This window comes from Crotalus tigris, unplaced genomic scaffold, assembly GCF_016545835.1.
Source record: "Crotalus tigris isolate CLP2741 ecotype Arizona unplaced genomic scaffold, ASM1654583v1 scf7180000017969.2108049, whole genome shotgun sequence".
NCBI lineage: Eukaryota > Metazoa > Chordata > Lepidosauria > Squamata > Viperidae > Crotalus > Crotalus tigris.
The window spans coordinates 868,363-891,243 of NW_024096751.1; the positions used below are offsets into that span (position 1 = coordinate 868,363).

General features: G+C 38.7%; 1 long non-coding RNA gene across 2 annotated transcripts in view; it reads right to left on the reverse strand.

The window, feature by feature from the left end:
- LOC120308946 overlaps nucleotides 1–22,881 on the reverse strand; it is a 132,492-nt gene that overhangs the window by 16,085 nt on the left and 93,526 nt on the right. The window contains exon 1 of one of the 2 annotated variants that reach the window (XR_005556965.1): nucleotides 2,942–3,096. The exons of the other annotated variant lie outside the window; for it this stretch is intronic. This is a non-coding gene — a long non-coding RNA (uncharacterized LOC120308946). Of the gene's footprint in view, nucleotides 1–2,941; nucleotides 3,097–22,881 lie in introns of those variants that run through there. 2 annotated transcript variants of the gene reach the window in all.

Sequence of the window (22,881 nt, forward strand, 5' to 3'; positions counted from 1 at the left end):
GCAGGCCCCAAGTACGGTTGTAAGTCAAGGATCGTCTATAGATAATATCTCACCCATCAGGTAAATTATTTGTGAAGCTCAAACAGTGCAGTTATATATTTGGCTCACACCAATCACTTCTCACAACTGCCCATTAAATATTTTCTTTCCAATGGCTGCTGAATTCCCAGAGCAGAAAATAGGAAGAAAAAGAGTATATGAATTACCTCTGCTTCAACTGAACATACAGTCTAAGCCAAAGGTAGGCAACCTTGGCTCTTTTATGACTCGTGGACTTCAACTCCCAGAATTCCTGAGTTGAAGTCCACAAGTCATAAAAAAGCCAAGGTTGCCTACTCCTCATCTAAGCATTCTAGAAAAAGCAAATGGTAGTCTTACATGAAGAACCAACATTGGCTGATGGTTCAATATTTGGCTTTTCTACTCAGAAGGAGCAGATAATAAGCAATGGGAATTTATGTATTGGGCTGTGACAATACTGATGAACCCATCACTTTGGTTTGTAAACAATGGTTTAAAACTCAACAGGTATTTAAAAAACAGTCGGTATGGCGTGTTCATCATGTTATCATTAAAAACCTGTCTTAGAAGTATACACAAATCCAATATATCGGTTATTATGTTAAAGACAGGACACGTGTCATAGGTTTAACTGATGGACCAACTGTTAATAAAATATTTTTTCTGTGTATTAAAATGCTATCTGTACCGGTTTCGTACAGTATACATTTGTATATGTTTGTTTGTTTTGAGTTTAGCAAGTTCAATGAAACCAATGACGGTGTCTTGAAAATCATCAGAGAAATCTTGGTGTTTTGTGCAAACTTAGGTAATTATATTTTATTGTAAAAAAAGGTGATATTTTATATTGTAAGATACAAAGTGAATGAAATCTACCTATAAAGAATGACTATCAAACATTTTCATATCAAGATCTCTTAAAACTGCAGAGCTTTAAGCAACAATTTAAAAGCAGCAGGATTAATTCAATAAATGGATATACATCTCCATAAAATGTTTAGGATGAGTAATTTATAGTTAGGGTGTGAAAAAAACGTAACTGTAACATGATAACCTATCAGTATCAGTTGGAATAAAACAATATCTCTTTTCGTGTCAATATTTCCTTAAAGCTTGGGAAGCATGTGGGCCATGTCAGAACATGTCGATGTACTTCATTTAACCTTTTATTTTGATTCAGGGATGCATTTGTTCATATTGATGTACCTGAGCTGCATTGTACAATGGACAATAATATTTGCTTTAGAAGGGCCAGCTCCAACAGTTGATTGTGTAGGTGGGAGAATCTTCTTCACCTCTTCAGAGCTAGAGACTATCATTGTCATGACGAAATAACATGGGATTGTTTCATTTGCTATATAAACTGTGTATCTCAAAAAGGAATTGCATTGCATCTTGCCTTCATCACGTGAAATCTTCCTTGCTTCCATAGCATTATCTGCACGGAGTATTCCCTTATGTTACAAAGATTTCAGTCTTTTCAGATGTACTAAACTGAAACATGGAAACATATTATGGGCCACTGCCTAATGTTAAGGGGCAGGGATTTGGTAGTACAACAAACTTAATTTCCTCTCCTTGACATCACTGTGCTGTTTTTCCACAATATGTGTTGGAAGATCCCCCAACCTTTTACAGCAAATTTTGGGGTATAGAAGGGTCTGATAGTAATGCTTATTCCGTTAGCAGAGAGATGTTTGCTAGTTAGATATTTACCCACAACAACAACCCTGAAGTTATTTGGACTGAAAGAGAGGAACTGACCAGTCACCTAGCTGACTTTCATGCCTAAAGTGGGACTAGAACTTACAGTCTCCTGGTTTCTAACCTGGTGCCTTAATCACTACACCAAACTGGCTTGCTACTCCTTTGAACTAGTTCAGACAAAAAGCAAAATTATGAGTATTAATTATATTTTTATTATAAGGTTAAATTAATAGAATTTTGCCAGGCTAAAAGTATTTCTCTGCTCCTTTCCTTTTACTCTCCAGAAAACTAGGGAGAGCCCCTTCTGAAATGCTTTCTACACTTTTTCTCCTCCTTTGGGCTAAGATATAACCCTTAGCACTTAGACTTATATATAGTTTCATAGTACTTTACAGCCCTCTCTAAGTGGTTTACAGAGTGAGCATATGGTCCCCAACATTCTGGGTCCTTATTTTACCAACCTCGGAAGGATGGAAAGCTGAATCAACCTTGAGCCGGTGAGAATTGAACTCCTGACAGTGGGCAGAGTTCGCCTGCAAAACTGCATTCTAACCATTGCGCCACCATGGCTTCTATCTGTTAAAGATCCATTGTCCTGTCTGCAGCTATTCCTCCTATCTCCCAAGGTCAACCCCACATACCATTACACAGATACAGCCAAGTACAATCATATCAGTCTCATGAGCAACATCTACAATTTCGATAGTCTACAACAGTGTTTCTCAGCCTTGACAATTTTAAGGCATGTGAACTTCAACTCCCAGAATTCCACAGCCAGCATTGCTGGCTGTGGAATTCTGGGAGTTTGAAGTCCACATGCCTTAAAATTGTCAAGGTTGAGAAACACTGATCTACAGTCTACTTCTGTAAGCTTTTTGAGATAGGCCTGGTCATGAAACAAACACTGCAAGGATTCTAGGGATGGCTTTATTACTGTGAGGTACAATAATGGAATCTTGAAAACCTAGTCGTTTCTCCATTGCCTCCTTTAATACCAAATAGAATCAAAGCATGATTATTCTGAGCTTCTTTATTACACTTTCCCTGTTCTTAGGACTGCTATGCTATTTCTCCTCCCTCAATGCCTCATCTATTCTTTCACCAAAATCATCTCCATAGAACTAGAGTGTCTTTGTTCTGACAGATGAAACTCTTCAAAAAAACTTCGAGGCATTGTTTACCTTAAAGGATCTTTTATTGCCCAGTTCCTTACCTCCAGCAGAATAGACCAGGACCACCAGTGAGGAAGAAAGCAGCACAGCAGCCGGCGAAAGAGAAATCCAACTCGATCGCACAGGAATTTGTTGCCCAAGTCACGTCCCCCACGCAGGAGAGTGCCAAGACCCAAGCCGGACCTGCCGCCGCTCTACCCTCCTACAACAGCGACGATGAAGGAGAGAACGACCCAATGGTGAGTTGACATGTCCCACCTTTTTCACTACCTGCCAAACTCATAATCCCTAAGATGGGGGCACAGGTAGATTTAAAAGTACTAGTTGACTCCAGATGTTCCTGGTGCGTTATCAGCTTGTTACTTGCCCTGAAAATGGGTATATGAGCAAAGCTGCTCTCCAAACCTGTGAGGTTTGAGCAAGCATCGGACGTTTTTGCATTGACATAGAGGTAGAAATCTATGAATTTCTCTAATTAGGATTTTTGATTGATTATGTGACATCAAGTCGTTTTCAGCTCCTAGCAATCATAGATTTTCTCCATGACAATCTGTCTGTGGAAGAGTTTGATCTTTTTTTTTTTTTTGACTGTGCCAGAGAATGTGACAATTGATGGCATATCTTTTAGCTATTGTGGCCTTTCTGTCTTTCCTTGTTCCTCCACCTCCTTATTAATGGAGAAGACAAACTATAAAGAGAAGGAAAGGAAAAACTAGATAGTTTAAAGCTTGCATCCTTTGGACAATTTCACATCTAGCAAACAATGGTGCAATGCTTCCAGCTTCTGCCTGTCTTTTCTACATTAAGATAGCTTTAGGTGCATAGAACTAGATTCAATTCTAAGGCTAGTTAACAAAGTAACTGCTTATTTCCTTTGAGATACAGGAGAAAGTATTCTGAGCCTCAGTTAATAGAGTTCATTCTCTCTGTGTCTTCCTTCATAATGTGTATTTTGGCTGAGATTTGTTTAAGGTACCATCTTTGATGTTTTATCTCCATGAAGACTCTACTAGTCCATGGCACACTGATCAGGTATTGGCTAAATTTTTACCATATTTTCTCAGTTATGATCTACTGTTTCTCTCCTACTAAGGCAACATGAAATATATCAATTTATCTTAGCATAATGGGTTTTAAGCTTCCTTCCATGCTCAACATAAAAAAAATCTGTAATCCATAGAAAAATGAAGTAAATGAAGTAAAAAAAGACAAATCAAAACTACAATATACCTACCCATCAACTTCACTTCCTTAAAATGACACACTGATCACATTTTAAAAGAAGCACCATACTTCAAAATGCATTAAAATAGTATGATTGTTTTCTTAATACTAAGAAAATGTAATGTCTTGGCAAATAAGAAAGTGGGGAAATTGATGTCATTTAAACAGCTTTCTGTTAGCTAGTTATTCATTTTGTTGACAGAGGTCTTGAATCTACTCGTGAAAAATGGAGAAGGTTTTTGAGACGCTGAGGGAATAAATCATTAGTTCAATGTAGAACAATTACAAGCTCCCTAAAGAGGGCCAAAAAAAGGGATCTTAAAAAGAAATTAAGTTGAGCTTTTTCTGATACGATAGATACCCACAAATTATGTTCCACTCAAACATTATAGGGCTAACACCAGATTTACAGTCCTCCCCTATTTATTACTGATGGTGAGAATGTACTCATATGTGCACATACATGTGAACAGATTTTCGCATACATACATAGGCAGACACGTTTTGTGCATTTGAGCCAGTTTTGACTCTTGGTAACTGTCTGGACAAGTCTCTGCAGTTTTCTTGACAATATTTTTGGAAGGGGTTTGCTGTTACCTCCTTCCATCCGCTGAGAAAGAATGACTTGTCCATGGTCACCCAGCTAGCTTTGTGCCTAACGCAGAACTAGAACTTACTGGGTTCATGCTTGGTGCTTTAACCCTTACACCAAACTGCTTTGCTTTGCATATATACACTTGGTAAATTTTCATTTTCCCAAAAGTGAACCTTTATTCATAAATGTAAATGAGGCAGGAATAAGTTTAGATTTCAAATCCTGTGTGGTTATCCTTGAGTTACAGCTGCCATATTCATTTTCCAGAAAGGATAGAAAGAACTTCAACATCTTCAACATCTTCATCAACTATTTGGACGAAGGGATAGATAGGGAACTCATCAAATTTGCAGACGACACCAAGCTGGCAGGAATAGCCAACACTCCAGAAGACAGGCTTAAGATACAGAAGGATCTGGACAGACTTGAACACTGGGCACTAACTAACAAAATGAAATTCAATGGTGAAAAAAGCAAGGTTCTACCTTTAGGCAAGAAAAACCAAATGCACAAGTACAGCATAGGTGGCACCATGCTCAATAGTAGTAACTGTGAGAGGGACCTCGGAGTCCTAGTAGATAATCACCTAAATATGAGCCAGCAGTGTGCTGCAGCTGCCAAAAAGGCCAACACAGTGCTAGGCTGCATTAACAGAGGGATAGAATCAAGATCACGTGAAGTATTAATACCACTCTTCAATGCCTTGGTAAGGCCACACTTGGAATACTGCATCCAGTTTTGGTCACCACGATGTAAAAAAGATGTTGCGACTCTAGAAAGAGTACAGAGAAGAGCAACAAAGATGATTAGGGGACTGGAGGCTAAAACATATAAGGAACGGTTGCTAGAATTGGGTATATCTAGTTTAACGAAGAGAAGGACAAGGGGGGACATGATAGCAGTATTCCAATATCTCAAGGGCTGCCATAAAGAAGAGGGAATCAAGCTATTTTCCAAAGCACATGAAGGCAGGACAAGAAGCAACGGGTGGAAACTAATTAAGGAGAGAAGCAACCTAGAACTAAGGAGAAACTTCCTGACAGTGAGAACAATTAATCAGTGGAACAGCCTGCCTCCAGAAGCAGTAAATGCTCCAACACTGGAAGTTTTTAAGAAGAGACTGGACAGCCATTTGTCCGAAATGGTGTAGGGTTTCCTGCCTGAGCAGGGGGTTGGACTAGATGACCTCCAAGGTCCCTTCCAACTTTACTATTATTATTATTATTATTAACTTGATGTTTGTAAAACTGAGAGAAAGTAAGCAAACAGATTTATCCTTTCCTAATAGTGAAGTGGAGGCATCAATTATGTAAATACCAAGATTTCTAGCTAACTTTTTATTTGCCTTTTAACTCATTAATCAATTACATTTAATTTGCACATTTACCTCTATTTGGGTACTTTTCAGAGTTATTCAACTAGATTTAAGATATTTTTAACTGTAATGAACATGGATTATTATTCATTGGACATTCTTTCATTTTCTTCATTTTCAAATACTATATATTCGAACATTACCTGGCCACTGAGGGGAGCAAAATTGGACTTAAATACAATACAGTCATATTTTTTTTTTAAAAAAAAAGGTCTAATTGAGAAGCTAGAAAAACACTTAAAAAATGATCAGTGAGTGAACTAAAAGTCAAAAACCAAACCAGTCTAAGTCCTAATCAAGGATCTGGAGGGTAAAGACCAAAAAATGTCAAACAGCAAATTCTCCATACATCAGGGAGATCTGGTGGCCAGTTGAGTTCAAGGTGGAAGGAAAGCACTCTAAAGCTTGATTTAGGCACTTGCACAATTACATGTAGGCAATCACTGCATACCTACCCTGTGAAGGGATTGATGAACAGCTTTTCTTCAGAAATCATAGGTGCTCTATCACTGGAGGTTTTTGAGAAGAGACTAGACCACAGGTCGGCAACCTGCGGCTCCGGAGCCGCATGCGGCTCTTTGAGCCTTCCCCTGTGGCTCCCAGCCTCCTCTGCCTTTGCAGAGAGAGAGAGACAGAGAGAGGCAATTGCGCTTCCCTGCTTCAATCTCTCTCTCTCTCTCTCTCTCTCTCTCTCTCTCTGTGTTTGTGTTTTGTGTGTGTGTGTGTGTATGTGTAAAAGAGAGCGTACTCACATGTTCTCCGAGGAGCTGAAAAGCTTACTGGGCGGAGCTCCTCCCTTTGCTGCGTCTCTGCAGGAAGCAGGAAGCAGGAAGGGCAGGAGAGAGCTAGCTAGCCCAGCTAGGCTGACTCAGGAATTCTGGGAGTTGAAGTCCATGAGTCATAAAAGAGACGAGGTTGACTACCCCTGATCTTGTTGGACAACAGCTTGAAGCTTGCCAGGTGAGCAGCAGATAGGAGAGGGGGGGGGAGAAAGAGAGAGAGAGAAAGAGAGAGAGGGAGGGAGAGAGAGAGAGAGAGAGAAAGAAAGAGAGTGGGGGAAGAGGAGTGGTAGACCAAGGGCAGATAGAGAGGGAGGGAGAGAGACAGAGAGACCCTTTTGACATCTAAAATGAAGATAACACTGCATATATCCTTTTTTTAACCTGTGTGTGTATGTGTGTGTGTGTGTGTGTATGTATGTGTATATATATATATATATATATACACACACATACATACATACATATACATACACACACACACACACACACACACACAAATACCCCCCCCACACACAAACACACACACACCTATAATAAAGGTAAAAAAGGATATATGCAGTGTTATCTTCATTTTAGATATCAAAAGGGTTTTGCGGCTCCCAGTGTTTTGTTTTTGGTGGGAAACGGGTCCAAGTGGCTCTTTGAGTGTTTTGGGTTGCCTACCCCTGGACTAGACAGTCACTTGTCTGAAATGGTATAGGTTAGTGGTGGCGAACTCTATAGGCACACAGGCCATGCCTTGGAGATGGCAACCATCCCTCTTCAACCAGCTGTCCGCTAACTCGCCAAGGTCCCACATGGCCGGATGCATCCCAGCACCCATGCACTCGCTGGCCTCTGTGTGCAGAGGTCGATGGTGTCAGGCAGCAGCCACCCCTGCCCCTGCCACACCTTGCCCTGTGACAATGGCACCCCGGCCCTGCCTCGCCTTGCCTCGCCTCACCCTACAAGATGAACCTCCTGCCCACTGCCCCATCTGGCAGAGACCCCCTGGATCTCCCCCAACCCTGCCCGGTCCCCACAGGCATCCCTCCCCATGAGCAACATCGAGATGATCATGCCCATCTTGGCCACTCCCACCCAATCTGCCATGACCACCACAGCCACACACACCCAGTGGGCCACGCCCACCTAGCACCCAGTGATAAATAAGTGGGTTTTGGGTTGCAGTTTGGGCACTCGGTCCCTAAAAGATTTGCCATCACTGGTATAGGTTCTCCTGCTCAAGCAAGGGGCTGGACTGGAAGACCTCCAAGGTCCCTTTCTATTCTATTCTATTCTATTCTATTCTATTCTATTCCATTCCATCCCATTCTATCCTAGTCTAGTCTAGTCTAGTCTAGTCTATAGGTATAGATTGCAGATGGTTGTAGACTGGCCAACACACACCTCCCTCAAATCAAAACTGCATGTTATGCAAAGGTGTCCTATGTGCTGATTGACTTCCTGTTCTGTGCCTCACTGCTTGAGCGACTCCTAGCCAGAACAAACATTCATAGATGTACAAATTTAATAACTATTCATCCATCTCTGATCGACAGACACATACGATCCCTGCCATGCAAGGACAGAGAAGTCTAATTCAGGTTTTACTAGGATAGAAATTTCTTTTAACAACAAACTTCTTTTCAGTAGCAAACTTTATACAGTACAAAATATGGCAAGGACCATGTTCTCTGTCAGCTGTGGATCATTAAACCAAATTTGATTGCAAAGCCAATAAACTTGTATGTTTATTCCTGATCAAAATTACATTCCCACACATAGTGGCTCTATTGTTGAGTCTAAACTGGGGCCCAAGATATAAGAATGTAATTAGAGGGAACTCAGTGTGGATTAAGACCCTTAGGCTGCATTGGTACAGAAGAGTCAACAGGATTTTCTGACCAATCTTTCCTTAGATGAATTTATTTTTTTAAGTTTTGGAGTTTTTTGCCTTTTAGTTTAATTTTTAAAAATGGACAGAAAAGTGCAAAAGAAACTACAAGAAGGACAAATAATATATTAATGAACAACATATATTTGTTAGAGCTTTATTTTAAATATAAGTCACTTAAACATGAGCCAGCAGTGTGCAGCAGCAGCCAAAAAAGCTAATACAATCCTTTTTTGTATAAACAGAGGCATAAAATGAAGATCACATGAAGTATTAGCACCACTTTATAAAGCCTTAGTAAGGCCAATCTCAAATACTACATCCAGTTTTGGTCACCACATTACAAAAACAATGTAGAAACTTTGGATAAAATACAAAGAAGAGCAACTAAGATGATTAAAGGCCTGGAGACTAAAACATATGAAGAACGGTTGCAGGATTTGGGAATGGCTGGTCTGGAGAAAAGAAGGACTAGGGGAATAGTGATAGCACTATTCCAGTATTTGAGAGGTTGCCACAAGGAGGAGGGGGCCAATTTATTTTCCAAAGCAGCAGAAGGCAAAACAAGAAATAATGGTTGGAAACTGATCAAAGAAAGAAGCAACCTGGAATTAAGGAGAAACTTCCTAACTGTGAGGACAATTAACCTGTGGAACAGGTTGTCTTCAGACGTTGTGGGTGCTTCATCAGTGGAGGTTTTTAAGAAGAGACTGGACAGCCATTTGTCTGAAAGGGTATAGGGTCTCCTGCTTGAGGAGGGGGCTGGACTAGAAGACCTCCAACGTCTCTTCCAGCTCTATTCTGATTGATTGATTGATTGATGCATACTAGATTCAACTGTCACTTGGAAAAATAAAAAGAGAAAGTATTTCCGTGGGATTTCTGAGATGAACTCCTACAAGCTGAAAATGAGGCCTTAAATGTCCTTAGCATTGGTTTTCAAAGGCAGATCCAACTGCCTCAAGATTGATGTGCCATAACTATTTATGGTTCAAAAGAAAAGAACAGGTTTGGTGAGAATTTAAAACAGTGAACACCGAGAAATGTTCTAAGGAGGGATAGGCATGTTCTAAAGGTGTTTTATACAAACTTCTGGCTCAGAGCCCGCAACTCAATTGGAACAGCTGTGTTGAGTGCTGTGCAACTACACTTTGAACTCAGAGGAAACTATGATTATATCTTAAAAATGGGAAGGTACATGAATGGGTAACAAGGGCCTCCCATCTGTAATACTTTTGTACAATTCTCAGGTCTCCAACTAAACGTCAGCTTTTTTGTTGTTGTTTTTAGATCATGTATTTCATGGCAAACATCTCCAAATTAATGATTGATTTGATTTGATTTGATTTAACCTTATTTGAATTGAAGCCACTCAACTCCAGATGATCTTTGGGCAGTTTACATTTAAGTTCCTGCAGTTAGAATCTCCTGGTGGCATATACAACACATCAGAATTGAAGGACTGTTTGGAAGTTTACATTTGATCCAAAAGTAACTCAAGAGAATTCTACTGAACCATCTCACCCAGTGGGATTGTCCTGCCACACCTGCTCTGGCCAAAGAATCATGTTGCAGATCTCTTTGGTCAAGATTTTTTTCCCAGGGGATCCAGGAGAAGACCCATTTCTGTCATGGCTCCCAGTTTCTGGAACATCATGCCATTGGAGGTGAGATCTGCCTCCACCCTCCTGGCCATCCAAAAGACCCTCAAAACCTGGCTATGGCAGCAGGCTTGGAGTGGTGATGGGGGTGTTCTGCAATGGAGCCAATCAGTGAATTAAGAGGAATATCCCATTCCCATCCATCTTCTGGTTCCTACTTTACCCAGTTTCCTGTTAATCTTTCTAATGTTTTAAAGTTTATTTATACTTTCTTTTATGCTGTTGTAAGTCTCCCAGAGTTGCTCAATTATAAGATAGGTGGCTTATAAATGTAATAAATAAATAAAACAGAACCTAAGTGATGCTTCTCTATAATTGAAAAGGTTGGGTCTGTCAAGACTAAATCTCTGTCCTTTAAGGATTAACCGGTTGGGCCAATCAGTGTATTTTATACCCTCTTATTATACCCCCATAAGCAGATTGTGGGATCAGTGCCAATGAGATTCAGTTCCAATACATCTGGAGAGTAATAAGATGGGGACGGCCAATACAAACAGACCCATTTTGTAAGTTTTTTCCCAATGTGCATACAGTTTGACTTAGAGATGGGCATAAGTTGGCTTCAGAACTGCTAGCAGCCTTTGATTTCCCCTGTAGCTATGATGGTGAAAACTAAAAATATGAATACCTGCAAAAGCAGAGAACAGATGAAAATTATAGCATAAGGATTAAAAATCCCAGTTTAAAATAAAAAAAATCATTTATAAGTATGATGTGATCATGTCTACTGAGTGACCGTCCATCTTCTCCCAGAAATATTAAGAATGGTCCACTGCTGATTGACATGAATGCCAACTGTTTGTTTAATTCTAGCACTTTGCTTTTTATATTGTTGCTATTTTTATAATAATAATTAGCAGGTCTGAAGACATAAATTGCATTTCAAATAATTTTAATCCTTACCCAAGTGAAGAATTTTCTCAAATTTCCATTTCAGGAATTTTGACAGCATTTATTTTCAAAATATACATTGTCTTTATATTTGATATTCAGCTCCAGGTATTCTCTAATGAATACCATTTTTATCACTATTTTACATATGATAGTTGACATTTGACAGCAATTGGCAGCACTAATCGAAATTTAACAATTACTTTCCGGAACTTAAGTATTCAATTTATTTGGTCCACTCTTTTCTCACTTAAGACCAACAGGAAATATCCTTATCTTTCATGAAAAAAAATGAAACACCCTAACAAAGTCAACAAATGTTGATGTTAGCATCTTAATTTCAGACTCAGATATCAGATGTTGAAGGTTATATTTCAAAATCAAATACAGAGTGCTATATTTAAGAATTAATCAAGAGGTGAATGATTTGAAAAGTTATTTGAAATCTGAAATTGATTTGACTAATCCTGAATTCTTGGAACTTCCAAAATTCCCATAAGCCCACATTGCCCAAGAATTTTGGGAGTTTCTGGATTAGTTCACCTAATTAGGTCACCTAATCCAGAAACAGTTAGTACTTGTATTAAAGTCATGAGGACTTAAACCAGTGTTTCTCAACCTTGACAATTTTAAGGCATGTGGACTTCAACTCCCAGAATTCCACAGCCAGCATTGCTGTGAGAGGGACTTTGGAGACTTAGTGGACAATCGCTTAAATATGAGCCAGCATTGTGCGGTAGCAGCCAAAAAAATCTAATACAATCCTTGGTTGTATAAACAGAGGCATAGAATCAAAATCATGTGAAGTATTAGTACCATTTTATAAAACTTCAGTAGCACCTCCAGTTTTGGTCACCACATTACAAAAAACATGTTGAGACTTTGGAAAAAGTGCAGAGAAGAGCAACTAAGATGATTAAAGGTCAGGAGACTAAAACATATAATGAATGGTTGCAGGATTTAAGGACTAGGGGTGATATGATAGCAGTAATCCAGTAATTGAGGGGCTACCACAAAGAAGAAAGGGTCAACTTATTTGCCAAAGCACCAGAGGGTAGGACAAGAAACAGTGGATGGAAACTGATCAAGGAGAGAAGCAACCTGGAATTAAGGAGAAACTTCCTAACAGTGAGGACAATTAACCAGTGGAACAGCTTGCCTTCAGACATCGTGGGCGCTCCATCCCTGGAGGTTTTTAAGAAGAGACTGGACAGCCACTTGTCTGAAATGGTATAGGGTTTCCTGTTTGATCAGGGGGTTGGACTAGAACACCTCCAAGATCCCTTCCAGCTCTATTCTATTCTATTCTGTTCTGTTCTGTTCTGTTTTGTTCTGTTCTGTTCTGTACTAGACATAAATGAAACCTTCAACATCTGATATCTGATTCTGAAACTAAGGTGCAATGCCTTTTCATTGCCTTCAGTAGATTGAATTGCAGTTGAAAACATCTTCTGGTATCTTAGCTTGCTCCCAATATAAACAACTCATCCTGATCAAACTTTCAAAGATTTCAGACAAAATCAGGAGTGCAGTGAATAGAATCCATGTGGTCATTGCGGTTTCAGAAAGATTTTGCAATATTGTCAGGTGCTAAGACAAAAAAAAAAAAATAACAGCAAGTTGACATGCCAAGATTTACAAAGAAGGTTAACCACAGGTGCTTTTCTTTTCTTTTTCTTTTTTTGTTCTCCTTATAGTTCAACAACATCACACAGCTGGCTCATTTCACAAATGTGTCAACATTTGGAATAAGGACAACTTACATATGCATGCAATGCCAGAAGATCAGACTTTTACAAATCAGAATCATGAAGTCCTGTGAGCATTTTGTGGGACTCTCTAAGACTTCCCACTCACTGAAGTTTTGAAACAGCTGATCCTGCATTTCTCAATATTGACTACCTAAAACTTTAACCAACATATTTTCACAAGGTGATGCATGTATGCAATTCTCATGTAAATTAGAACGGTAGTAATTACTATGATGTAGCTACCATTTATTTATCATATTCTAGGGGGGGTGACATTTAAATTTCATCAGTTTGATTTTCATCAATAACTAACAGTAATTTAGAACAAAAAAATGAAAAGGTAAGAAGCTACAGGATAAAACGTGAACAGGAAATACAAGTTAATCAGTTATTTTAAGACTATATGGATTATTAATCCTCATATTCCAAGCCACAAAACGGAGGAAAAGCAAGCAAATAGATCAAGCCTAATCAAATAGCTTTATTACCAGCCTTTACAATAAAAAAAGTACAATAAAAGGAGAAATTATATACAGCAATTACCTATGGAGATTCTCAGTCATCTAGGTCATGGTTGTCCCAAAAATGCTTTTTCAAAAGTCAACTGGACTTTCTTTGCTTTTTCTTGAAGACGTTTTGCTTCTCATCCAAGAAGCTTCTTCAGTTCTGTTGTTCTTCAGAATTTGAAGAAGCTTCTTACCTGAGAAGCGAAATGTCTTCAAGGAAAAACAAAGTCCACTTGCCTTTTTAAAAAGCACCCTTGGGACAATATAACAATTAGTTATTAGGGAAGAGGAAAAATAATAATAGGACAATAAAACAATGTGTCCAATTTACATTTTTGCAGAGTTGCGTAACTTAGTGAAAATATTTGGCCACCTGATATGTGATATAGGGTTAGCTAATATATTAAGAGTACTTTGTGCAATAATCAATGTCTGTTACAGACATCACTGAAATTTGAACAAATTTCATCCCTAATCAGACTTCCAACTTATTACAGTTGTCATTGGATATACCAAATACATTCATTTTAGCACAGAATTCTGATGTTTGATACATACATACATACATACATACATACATACATACATACATACATACATGTTTTTATAGGAGTAGGAATAGGGTGGGGTCCGGATTGGGCTTGGGATTTGGATTGGGGATAGGGTTGGGTTTGGGGTTAGGGTTTTTACAAATAACATTTTCAATATTTAGCAAACAGCATAATGTCTGGGTTCATGTGTTTAAAGAGTAAAAAAAATAATGAGTAATAGTTAATTATTATAAACAATATGTTAATCGCTCGATGGTCTTCTTCTTGCTAATATATATTCAAAGTTACATATCACATTCCTTTCTCTCTAACTCGTTTTTCTAGCCATTGATAAAAATTATCCCAAGTTCTAAAATACACTGAGTCTTCTTTCTCTTTTATCTTTAAAGTCAATCTATCCATTTCTGCACACTCTAAAATTTTCTTAATTAATTCTTCTTCAATTGGTAAATTTTCATTTTTTCAATGTTGGGCAAATACAATTCTTGCTGCAGTTAGTATGTGTAGAATTAAATATATATAGTCTTTCTCATAATTTGCTCCTATTATTTCTAACAAGAATAATTCTGGCTTAAAGTTTATTTGTTTTTTAGTCATTTTCTCCAACCATAAATGTATTTTGAGCCAAAATCTTTTTGCTTTAGGGCATGTCCGCCAGATAAGATAATAGGTACCTAGTCTTTATTTACATTTCCAACACTTTTTGAAGTATTTTTAAATATTTTTGCTAATCTCACTGGTGTCATATGCCACCTGTAAAACATTTTATATAAGTTTTCTTTATATACCACTGCTTTAGTTAATTTAACATTTCTTTCCCATAACTAATAATAATAATAATAATAATAATAATAATAGGAACTGCTTCCATCCTGCGACGATATCTGTAATACCATCAAACATCCACATCTGCCTATCCCAGGTCCTGGGTAAGGACTCGATAGGTAGACAAAATGCCAAATCCAGTCTGAACATCTGGCTGACTGTGCGATGATCGATAATAATAATAATAATTTTAAAAAAGTTGGAAGGGACCCTGGAGGTCATTTAGTCCAACTCCCTGCTCAGGCAGGAAACCCTATACCATTTCATACAAATGGCTGTCCAATCTCTTTTTAAAAACTTCCAGTGTTGGAGCATTCACTGCTTCTGGAGGCAGGTTGTTCCACTGGTTAATAGTTCTGTCAGGAAGTTTCTCCCTAGTTCTAGGTTGCTTCTCTCCTTGATTAGTTTCCATCCGTTGCTTCTTGTCCTGCCTTCAGGCGCTTTGGAAAATAGCTTGACTCCCTCTTCTTTGTGGCAGCCCCTGAGATATTGAAACACTGCTATCATGTCCCCCCCCCCTCGTCCTTCTCTTCATTAAACAAGACATACCCAATTCCAGCAACTGTTCCTTATATGGCTTAGCCCCCCAGTCCCCTAATCATTTTTGTTGTTCTTCTTTGTACTCTTTCTAGAGTTTCAACATCTCTTTTACACTGTAGTGACCAAAACTGGATGCAGTATTCCAAGTGTGGCCTTACCAAGGCATTGTAAAATGGTATTAACACTTCACGTGATCTTGATTCTATCCCTCTGTTAATGCAGCCCAGCACTGTGTTGGCCTTTTTGGCAGCTGCAGCACACGGCTGGCTCATATTTAGGTGATTGTCCACTAGGACTCCGAGGTCCCTCTCACAGTTACTACTATTGAGCAAGGTACCTCCTGTACTATACTATACCTGTACATTTGATTTTTCTTGCCTAAATGTAGAACCTTACTTTTTTCACCATTGAATTTCATTTTGTTAGATAGCACCCAGTGTTTGCCAGTTTTCTAATTCTATATTATATCCAAAGTTCTTTGCCCATATTATCATTGTTTCTTTTACTTGTTCTTCCTCCATTTTTAAGCTTAACAGATATTTATAGAGTTTCTTAATCAACTTTTCATCTCTTTTTAACAGCATCTAGTCAAATTCTGTCTGTTCTTTATAAAGTCCCATACATAGATAAATATTTTTTTAATTATGATGACACCTACGTGGACAGCCTTTGAATGGAATAGGTAGAAGAGCTAAAATATACTGATAGCAACTTCTGCCAGCAGGGCCGCTAGCAAAAGTAACAAAAATTGATGTAAAAATGGTATCCTATCCTATATGATATGAATCATATATCTACAGTAATATAGATATGTACTATACTAATTACTGTTTTGGATACCTGCTGCTTTGATAGATACTGTGGATTGGATTAGGTTAGATTAGGATTCGCAGTTTGGTGTAGTGGTTAAGGTATGGCCCTAAGAGATTGTGAATTGTGGTCCTCCATTAGGAATGAAAGCCAAATGGGTGATTATGGGGCAGTCATTGTTTCTCAGCCCAACCTGAAAGAGGTGGGATAAAAAAATAACAACAATAGTGCCAGCATATTCTTAGCCCTAGCCCTCTCTGATGAACCTATACATTTACCAAGGGAACTTCATAAAGGTCATCCTTGGTTAACAACAGCCATTGGAGCCCAAATTTATAACACAGTTGTAAAGCATGTCATGTAACCATGAGACTTAATACTTAAGTTCCGGCACATTCAGTTACCATCGTTAAGCAAATCATGTGCCATCATTAAGCACAATGCCATGCAGTTACCCTTTGCAACCTTCCACTGGCTTCTTCATTGACATTGCTTGTTGGAAGCTGGCAATGAAGATCACAAATGGTGATCATGTGACCACATAATTGCAAACTGACCACGGAGACATGACAGTGGCTACAACTACGAGGACCCATCATAAGTACCATTCATTCAGTGTTATCGTAAGTCCGATATGTTGTTAAATGAGGACTACCTGTACTGTCATATTGTAATAGACAGTAGTGTGTATAGGAACTTATGTCAATCACATCAATTCTTAAGGCAGTTTTCTCCAAACTGAAGGCTGCTTCTGAAGGGAGCCAGGATAAGGCAAAATTTGTTTTGTCCCAGTGCTACTTTGATCTATTCAAATCCTCCAATTCTTTTTTTTTTTTAACAAAATCCCAAAGTATTTAGCATCCTTCTAAAGGAGAACTTAAAAAGAAATCAACGCCTGATTTCTTGGGATTCTCCATTTCTTTCATATTACTGGACTGTTGATTGAGTTATTTAGTTTAGGGGGAGAAAAAACATATCGGGAGCTGCCAAAAGAGCCTCCACTGCTGGTCTTGCTTCTCTCCCCCCCCCCTTTCTCAATTTGTTTCTGACATAAATTGAAAGCTGAGATCATCTATATGACAATTAAGGGATACAGACTGATTCCCAAATGCTCTTTAAAGATGAATTACTTATAGATTCCTAAAGACTCTTGTCTCTCTTTTTGCTGTAATCTCTCAATAAGTACCACCGCCTACGTTGTTCGTTGCTTGACACAAATGATTGGGAGCAGTATGCATTTCAACTTGGTTGATACAAGAAATTACAAGTGGACTAAGAACTAGTGACAGAAGCTGACTTATCAAAGGTTTCTTAGGTACATAAACAGAAAATAAGTCACCATTCTCCCGCCCCTCCCAAAATACTAAATTCCTCGTTTTACAAAAGGCTGTATAATCCTTTCATTTTCAAACAAATGCCACAGCACCGTTGTTATTCTAGCATAAGCTCACATAAACCATACAATGAGGAGCATGTTTAATGTGTTTTTTAATAGCCCTGTTTGAAGGACTTCTTACTGACATCACATGGCTGGGGGGATCCAAAAGGGATTACTTGTGTCAACCCAATCCAGTGGTTGGTAATTGTAGCACAAAGGCCTTCTGGAAGAGGCTGAGCTGACACAGCCCCAGCGCTACAAAGCCTGCATTTTCCCATCTTGATAAAAGCTGGGAGGGAGAGAGAGAGAAAAGCAGCAAATCCATGTCACTAAATTAATTGGCACTAAAAGCATGTAATACTTATCTAATCTATTAATTTTAGGTTGAATATTAACTAGGGTGTCTGCAGTGACAAGTATTTGACCTGGGCAGATAAAAAGGATGGAGAACAGCATTTGTGGCCATAAAAATAGTAAAAGGGAAACGCTGGGATTGTTCCTTCAATGCTGCCTTGAGGATGAAGATCTGCATTTAATGCTGAGGTTCTGGAGTTAAGAGGTTTTGGGCCTGACTCTGCCTATTTCTTAGCAAGCATGGAACAAAGCCAGATTTCTATGTCACATCCATTTTGAAGTACAGGGAAGGGGTCTCAACAAGCTTGTAAATATTCAGCCTTAATCTTCTCCATTCCTAGAATGAATTATGAGATTTGCAATCCACAGGATACAAGTGACAGTCACCTGTCTAGGTGAAGAAATATCTCAAAGAGAACAAAAGGGGTACCAGGTGGCATCAGAATATTTCCCAAAAGCGCAATTTCCAGATGTATGGACTTCAAATGCAGAATATCCCATCAGACAAGCCAATGCTGAAATATGAGGATGCAAAATATGCATGCAGTTGGTCCTTGACTTACAACCATTCGTTTAGCAGTTGTTCAAAATTACAATGGCCCTGAAAAAAAGTGAATTATGAGTTTCGGTTATGATTGTTGTAACATCTCTGTAGTCACATGATCAAAATTTGGGCCCTTGGCAACTGGCATGTCTTTACAGCGTAGTGCTGTCCCAGGATCACATGGTCACCATTTGTAACCTTCCCAGCTGGCTTCCAACAAGCAAAATCAATGAGGGAATCCAAATTTGCTAACAATTATGTGATTCACTAAACAAGTACAATAATTCACTTAACAACTGTGGCCAAAAAAGGTTATAAAATGGGGGGAAACTCAATTAACAACTGTCTTGTTTATCAATGAAGATTTTGGGCTCAAATGCAGTTATAAGTTAAGGACTACCTTTAGTAGAAGTGCCCTGGTCGGGAAATACTGCACTAACCAAACAGCACAAGCTAATTGTATTTCAGCAATTGTATAAACTCACGAGCATCTCTATATAGGCCTGCAGGCAAGGTTCAGTCAAACATTTTGAAATATTCTTTGACCTCATCATTCTTGTGGTCTGGTCTCCTTTCCCCCATTTTTTTTTCCTTTTCATAACTGAATTTTATGAAACATTTTTAGATACAATCTGTTTAACCATCTTATCTGTTTATAAATCAGATAAGATTCATATGTCTGGTCGGTTGTGGTGGTGCTAAAAGCTTTCAATGTCATATGACATCAAAGAGACCAAGAGATGAAAGGGCATATTTGCTCATCATCAGTCAGATTTGCATATTGTGATATTCCAAGAATCTTTCATTTGAACAGGTGGAAAAACAGGGGGCCAGGCTAAAAAAAACCCAAAGCTTTCCTTGCAGTTGATAATTTTTTATACAGCTTTAATATTGCCCACTGAGCAAAGATTTGTTTTGCTCCTTAAAAAGCTGTACATAGTTTACTAATTCTTGACTTCATGTGATGAACCTATGGCTATCCAAGCACAGCAGGGACTAAAGAACAGGTTTTATCCCATGTAACGAATTTCAAGCTTTTCATCTCTTTCTCCCTTTTCAAAAAGCTTCTTCTTGACATGAGTCTCAAGGGTTCTGTGCAAGAGGCATCATTTTGCACCTGATATATTAGATAACTATTTTCACCTTTATCAAGATCTGAGACGAGGAGTATGTAATGTAAACATAAACTTTGGGTCTTTTAACCAGTTGAAATTGGCCTTAATTGTAACAGTCAAAAGTTGCGGAATGTGGGTTTTGAGCTTCTTGAGATGTTTGCTTTTCTCTTGACACAGAGAATTTGACACTCTTGATTTTTCACCCTTGGAAGTAGACAAATTGCTTTCATTAATGTTATGTCTGATTGAGCTATTTGTAATTGTGTCAAGCACGGTTTGATTTTGTTATTGCTGAGATAGGGAAAATTTGTCTATGCATATTGGGGTGGCTTTGGCAACAGAAAGAACTACCATTGCAAGAATAGTTTTTTAAAAAGTGAATTAATTATTACAGATTTTGGAAAAGCAATGCTGCATTTGCATTATTATTAGATTTCCCTAACATCATGTTGGGCACAAAGAAGAAAAAGTTATTCAGGAGCAATATAACTTTTTACTCTCAAAAACTAACATAGCTCTCCTTTTTTATTTTAAATGTGTGTCTTTTCCTTTTAAAAATGTATGAAAATCTATGACAGTTTGAATCAGATTTTTGTTCCCAGTTCAGTCTGGAGTACCTATTCTCAAGTCTGTTCTTTTCTTATAGAGAGGTTGGATAGTGCCAACCTGGGATAATCCATGTATTTATCATATGCAACAACCCATAGCATAGTGATGGCGAACCTTTTAGAGACCGATTGCCCAAAAACCACCATGTCCCCAGCCCGCCCCCTGGCCCCCACTCCACCTCCACCTTGCTCCGCTCCCACACCACCTGCAGGGCCACCCACTGCCCCCATGGCCCACTGCAGATCACCCAGGTGGCCCTGCAGCGTCATGGTGGCCACACCTCCGCCCACACCCTGCAGCATCATCTGCGTGCAATGGGCCACAAGGGTGGAGTCTTGTCCGCACTGCCCAGCTGCCATGTGCTTGGCGACTCTCCTCCAGGGGGGCTGCTGGTGAGGAGGGGGCCATGGGAGGAGGCAGGGCTGGGGCAATGGCTTATGTACCCACAGAGAGGGCTCCGAATGCCGCCTCTGGCACTCGTGCCATAGGTTCACCATCACTGCCATAGGATATCTAATTGTGATATACCCATTTAGACTTTTGCTGTATAACTACAGCAATTATTCTACCAGTGATAGTAGAACAGAATAATTCTACCAGTGATAAATGTTCAGAAGCACATAGCTTGATATCTGCAACCATACCTACTGTTACTATTCCCAGCTGAGGGAGGAAATTACTCAGGAACAATGAAAAAAATACTTCCAGTATGAAAATGCATGTAATCCTCAACTTACGACCATAACTGGGATCAAAATTTCCATTGCTAAGCAAGGCAGTTGTTAAATGAATCACAGCGTTTTTAAACTATTTTGCAACAGTTGTTAAAGAGAGTTACTGCAGTTGTTAAAGTGCATCATGCAATCATTAAGTGAATTCAGCTTCTCACATTGACTTTAATTGTTGGAAGCTCGTGATGCGTCTGGCCCGCAGGCCGGCAGCTTGACACCCCTGATCTAAAGGCTTTGTTAGACTTCTGCATCACTGCACTTCAGACAAAGTATGCATCAGAGATGGTTGCGTTGCTGTTGCCTTTATGTCTGTTAATGTTCTGTATAGAAATTATTCAAACAACAAAGCACAGAAACAGAAAACATAGTTAGATCAACCAATCCAGGACGCGCATCTCCACACAACAAGTAGTTGTGATTTGGGAGGTAGGTGTGTTGACCCATCTGCAACCTATGTTTACTTATCAACCCCTTCACAGTATAAGTATGTGCTGACACCTACGTGCAGTTGAAGATAACTCTAAATCAAGCTTAAGTTGACTTAAGGACATCATGGTTCTCTGTACAGTTTTCTGAAGTCAAGACAAGAGGTTATTAATCAAGTTTGGAACCCAATGTTTGCTCCAGGTTAAAATGCATGATAAGTAGCTTGCCATGTCATCCAAATTCGTGTTTGGTTGAATGGCTCAAGAAAGTCAAGATGAGAGACATAGTTGTGCAACATAAAACACGGAGGGGACTTCTAACATGCAATCATGGTTGCCATCTTGGTTTTTTTTTTGTACTCCCCACCCCCACAGATATCTGTCTGAACTTTATTTTAGCTTTTGCCACTCAGACTTAGTAAGAGAACTTCAGTGTCTACAATAAGACTTCTGCACCCTTAATTTCTCCATATTTGCTTCATTTTTTTAATTCTACTTATCATACAAGAAGCAAAATGGGAGATAGAAAGGAAGTGGAGTAGCCCAGCTTTCTATTAGTCTATCTGTTGTGGTCCTGATCTTATTCAAGTTATCAGAGCATTTGCTTATTTATTAAAAAAAAAAAAACAATCCACACAAGGCAGAGGAAGCGTTGATCATCCAGATATCACGTTATCTGGATACCAATCAAATGACTCCTTTTAGACCAGATAGGGTTTAGAATATTGTGTGAGCACCTTGTATTACATGCTGTTCATTATAAAAGTTACAAACTAACTCAATATTTTTGAAACCACAGAAAAACCACTGGAAAAGAAGGAAAAGACAGATCAGTAAATAAAATAATCCTTCGACACAGCCCCCCCATGGAATCTTGGTAACTGTAGCTTTGTCCAGGATTGATCTGAACTGTTCCATCCTTAAGGGAAGTCTATGGATCAAATTTGTACCAAAAATAAAATTATGCCAATAGTTTGCAAGACAGACAACCAACTAAAATTTCCTTTTCAAAACTACTTTCAGTTTCCTTTTGACATATTCTTCTATTCTAGGGAATAAATAAAATATTCTATTTTAGTGAGAATTCACAGAAACCTGATGATGTCATCATGTCCTGATGCAATTGGCCATCAGTGGGACTGCTACTTTATGTCATTTGACATATTGCTGAGATAAAATTGGTCTCCAAGAGAAGAATTCCCCTTTGGCCAACATGCTGGCAGGAAGGTGCTTTATCTAAATCCTCGAATTCTTTCTGTACATTTGTAGACATTGGTATAACGTTTACATCAATATGTTTAAAAAGGACTGGCAAATAACCAATTTTTAATGCAAAAGTTTACATTTGGATGTTATCTTGTAGAGTGAATGACAATGTTTTATCTGTGAATGCTTTGTTTTTTAAATAAAACATGAATATTTATTGTCCATATACTGT